The sequence below is a fragment of the Cucumis melo genome, chromosome 6, assembly GCF_025177605.1.
Source record: "Cucumis melo cultivar AY chromosome 6, USDA_Cmelo_AY_1.0, whole genome shotgun sequence".
NCBI classification, from domain to species: domain Eukaryota; kingdom Viridiplantae; phylum Streptophyta; class Magnoliopsida; order Cucurbitales; family Cucurbitaceae; genus Cucumis; species Cucumis melo.
Window position 1 is genome coordinate 13581528 of NC_066862.1, and position 5206 is coordinate 13586733.

Consider the following 5206-nt stretch of genomic DNA (forward strand, 5'->3'; position numbering starts at 1 on the left):
ACCCCATACCATGAAGAGAATGAACTCAATAAGAAGGAGATAGTAGTACCGGAACTCCGAAAGAAAGAGAGAACTACTCATGAAAAGGGCAAGGTCGACTTATGACTCTCCTTTCCTCCATCCACCAGTCGAGACTGATTCGGTCGTAGCCTGTATTCGACTTCCTTCTCGTTCTACAACTCACTCTCACTTAATGAATTCATTCCATCTCGCCTTCTCGTACTTATGAAACTCACCTCCACCTCTGACCGCGTAGTGGGCACTAACCTCATCAGAACCGGGACATCAGAAAGGGATCTCATGCCGGGATCAGAGTACGAGCTACTTCAACTCAACCGTTAACAAGACATGAGAAAGAGACCTACGGGATTGGCTGTTCCGGAGCTAACTCAAGAACTCAAAAAACAAAGGTCCAGATTAGTTTCATTAGTGAATTTGGGACTCGTAGATAAATTCAGGTGCGAAGGTACTCGTAGTTTGAAATAGAGCGAAGGTACTCGACTGAGGTTAGGAAGGTTCAGAGCGAAGGTACTCGTAGTTGAAAATATAGGAGAGGAGCGAAGCCACTCGACTGAGGTTAGGAAGGAGAGGAGCGGTTAGGAGTTGAGTTTTTCTCGACTCAAAACAGAAGGAGAGGGTCAAAGAATTTGATTGAGACTGAAAGGTTCGAAGAAGCTCGACTAAGAAGGAGTCAATGAAGAAGGGCGTAGCTTATGTAAAGGAGTGCAAGTTGACCTACTTCTCCTGCAAGAAGAGCTGCTCCCCCTCCTAACGAACCTCCTCCACCATCTTCTTCGGTCCTAGCTTTAGTGTATTCGCGCCTAAAGACCTTCCTTCGGGTTCACTCTCTCCTTTCTCTCTCAAAAGGAAGAGCTAGGACAAGAGAGATAGAAGGAGCAGAGAAAGAGGAAGAGACCGCAGCTAGGCCTAACCCCCGCTCCACAGCTCGTTCCGCTCATCCACTAGTTAGACTCAACCCATGCCCTACAGCTAACTCTCGGATACAAGGCTTTCCGTGAAGACAGCAATTACCACCCATTGAACCTCTTTATTCCATAGAATTTCTTGGACTGATTTATGGAGCGGAGCCAAGTTCGAACTAATAGGCCAAGCCCACTACCCTCTAATTAAGCTAGGACGGACCGCAAAGACTAAGAAAAAATGGGGAGCCTTTATTCACTGATTTTATAGGCGCAAAGAATTTGCGGGTCACTTTTCCTTATTACCGGAGTCATCCTATATATTCCCACTTAGCGGTCCAAAAACAAAGGTCCAGATGTTATGAAATAACTCGACTGAAAGGTGAGAAGAATGAGAGAAGCGACTGAAAGTTCTCGAGTGAGGTTAGGAAGGCGGAGTAGGCGCAAAGAATTTGCGGGTCCTTATCCTTCAAAGGAGTGCAACTCAGAATGGAAGAGGTTAATATGTCCTTATCAATGAGACCACAGAAGGCTCAAAGAATTTGAGAAAAAGAAAGACTCAAAGAATTTGAGAGGGGGCTCGCATTAAGCTACGGAGGCGCAAAGAATTTGCGAATAAAGGGTCAAAGCCCTCAAGAAAAAAGAAAGAGAGAAGCTCATTGGATAAAGAGAGAGTGGAATATACGACTAAGGACGGGTCCAGGTGACTTGTTCATCTCCACTAATATGGTAAGGAGGCGCGAAGCGAAAGGACTGTGAAGGAGCGAAGGAGCGAAGCAGCTCGCCGACGATAGGGGGAGAGGACCGAGACTTTGTTTGGAGGTTCGAAGAAAGTCGACTGATAAGGAGTCAATGAACAAGGGCAGCTCGACTGATAAGGTTCAGAGCCCGACGATTATTATTCAATGAAATAACTCGACTCAAAACAATAGGGTGCGAAGGTACTCGTAGTTTGAAATAGAGCGAAGGTACTCGACTGAGGTTAGGAAGGAGAGGAGCGAAGGTACTCTACGTTTCAAATATAGGTTCAGAGCGAAGCCACTCGACTGAGGTTAGGAAGGAGAGGAGCGAAGCAGAATCAAGCGTAGAATAGAAGGACAGGAGCGAAGCAGCTCGACTAAGAAGGAGAGGAGCGGTTAGGCGCAAAGAATTTGCGGGTCCTTATCCTTGAAATTTGAAGGAGTGCAACTCAAAGTCTTTGACTTTATTCTCATTGAGGACCCCTTATAATTGCAAAGCTCAAAGAATTTGAGAGGTCGATGAACAAGGCTCAAAGAATTTGAGAGGAGGCTGGGGCGAAATGAAGGAAGAAGAAAGTCCAAAATCAATAACCTAAAATAAGTACGAAAGAGAAAGCCTACCATCTCTTTCTCAATCTCACTTCCTTTTTCCCGGACGCATGAAAAGGAGCGTGGTTGACAATTCCCCAAAGGCAGAAAACCGGACATTCAAAGGTCCTCAGATGAAGAATAAAGGGTCAAATCCCGTATTAACAAGCAAGAGCAAGCAAGGGTCAAAGAATTTGAGAGGGCACACCCTCACGAATGCCCTTTGGGTTCATTCTCGGGTCAGATCGTCTGAAAGAAGATCCGGACAAGAGGTAAAGGATCGAAGATGACCGCCTTTCAGAGAAAGAGTCAGCCCTTGTTCATTGAGGCGGTACCTACCATGCCTGATTTTTCTTCTTTGAATTGGCTACTTCCTTCGCGCATAAGCGAAAGTCAATGAACAAGGTGGGGAGTTTCATTTCAAGCCAAGAGATGAGGCAGGAGGCACCGTGGGTCAAGTTAGAAAGGGATCTGGAATGGTCCGAAGGTTATGAAATAACGAGACTGAAAGGTGCGAAGCAGCTCGACTAAGAAGGAGTCAATGAACAAGGCTCGACTGAAAGGAGAGAGAATTTGAGAAAGACTGATCCCTATTCAAAGGCTTGAAGGAGTGCAAGTCAGAACCATTAATAGACGGAAATTTGCCTTTCTTTTAGTCTTGGAGAAGTCCGTTCGGATTTGATTCATTATATTAATGAATGGTCCAAGTTCATTCAGTTTCCCTTTTTTTTCGGTATATGGCCCCATGTGGGTTGGGTGGCCAAAGAGAGGATTGATTAAGAAAATATGCCACTCCATCTCATGTTCATGTTCAAAATGAGATTCCGTGGGACACATTTTTTGACTCTGACTCCTCTTCTGATTGATTGATGCACCTATTGATTGATTCAGACACAAGAAAATCAGTCTCTGCAAGCAAGGAAGATTTTGGGCCCCAACGACAAAGGAACGGGCATTTTCGGGGACTAGCCCGCTTCCCATTACTCGATGAGGGAAATTCCTCGCACATAATTAAGGGAGCCATTGAAAGGTGACTGAAAGACCAGAAACTAAGACTACCCGAGCTAATGATAGAGGCAAGAACACTTTCCGGCCAAGTCCCATTAATTGATCATAACGATATCGTGGAAATGCTGCACGGACCCATATATATAGAAAGAGAAAGAGAATCACCTTGATACTAAACCAGATCGAGCCCGGGATCTTCTTGAAAATGGGAAGATCTAGGATAGGCGGCCAACCTCCTGGAGAGAGCGATGTGCATGGACCAGGTGAGTAGGGATGCAGCTCCGTGGACCGCTCGTCGGGCCTGATAGGTGGTGGTATCACACCCTTCTCAAAGGAACCGTACGTGAGACTCTCGCCTCATACGGCTCCGTCCCGGCATCAGGACCTCCCCTTTCCTTTGACCAACGGGTCCTCGAACCAACCTGTCCTCCCTTTCTATTCGTAAGCGCTTTCTTTTCATTCATTGATTGAAGTAGCTCTAGCTTGCTTCCAAGTCCAAGGGGTAGAAGCTAGTCGCCAGAAGCTCACTTCCGGGCCGGGCGGGGGCAGCTGAAGGAAGAGGATAAGGCGCATCCCCCTGACCTATCTTGATGAAGACCGAAAACCTATCCAAAATGGAGCCCTGTCAAACAAATGATAGAATGGAAGAAGAAATTCACTGTCGAACCCTGACTTTGTATAGCGAGAAAGCCTCTGATAATGTGAGAAAGTGCGAAGCAAGGAAACGGAGTTCTAGAAGTTGAGAAAAAGAGATCGACCTAATAGAACGAACGAGAGAAGAAGAGCCTGAAAGAGTATGAAAGATAGGCTTTCTTTTACTAGAACCTACTACAAGGAAGGGCTTAAAGGAAACCTATACCTTGTTCATTGAGGCGTCGGACTCCTCCTTTGGAGTCTGATTCCTTATTCACTGGGGATACTTTCCTCCAAATAGTAGGTTTTGACTTCTCCGCCTTCTCCGAAACTTAAGGAATGAAACTCATCTGGAGCTTGATTTTAGGACGGCTAGGCTTTCTCTTTCTAACTTGATAGTAGTAGGAGAAGTCCAAAGGATAGGCTTTCCTTCTTTAGCCTCTTATTAGTTTCGCGGGAGAGAGAGAGGGGCGAAGCGACTTCCAATGCCAAGGAGAAGGAGTGCAAGTGCAAGAAAGGTGAGACTGAGTTTAGAGGGGCGAGATATTCTAAGAATATTAGTTTAGTAAAGGGCGCCTTAGCCTATCGGAAGATATAGGAAGGGGCCTTTTCTTGCTCGTTAGCGCTTTAGTTTGAAATAAGGACGTTTAGGCTTGACCTCGAGTCTCCTTAGGGCGGCTGCTCGTTTAGTATTGCTTTGGCTTCGCCGTCTCTATCTTGCTGGCGCGGGAGCTACCGCAACTAAAAGAAAATGAATTCAGGCTCCGGAGGTTATGAAATAACGAGACTCAAAACAAAGAATAGGGTTCGAAGAAAGTCGACTGATTATGAATTTTTGTAATCAACGACCTTGTAATCCTTAGCGAAAATGAACAAAAAGCTAGGTTTTGACATAGGGAAGAAGCAACTTTTCATGAAAAAGATGTAAAAATTTCTCTATTATCGTTCAATAGAAAGATGAGAAAAACTAAGAAAATGCAAGAAAAAAGACGGGAAAACGCAATGAAAGAATCAAGCCTATCAAAGAAATTCACAGACTTTGATGAGAGTTCTAGTTTGTGGTCCCTGCCTTTCTTTTGTTGCCTGGAACTTGAATAAGGAGCGGAAGCGTAGCGGACAGCCTGAAACTAAAGACTTTCTTTCTCCTCTCTTTATCCGTCCGGAGGATTTCTCCGTAGGACTATCCATATTAAGATGAAGTTCTCAATCTGAATTTCTTTTACCTGTCCTAGGACAATGCATCCAGTTGCAATTAATTAAACTACTTTTTTCAAGCAAAATAGGACTTTTTATCATCTATATAAATAACGAGAATTG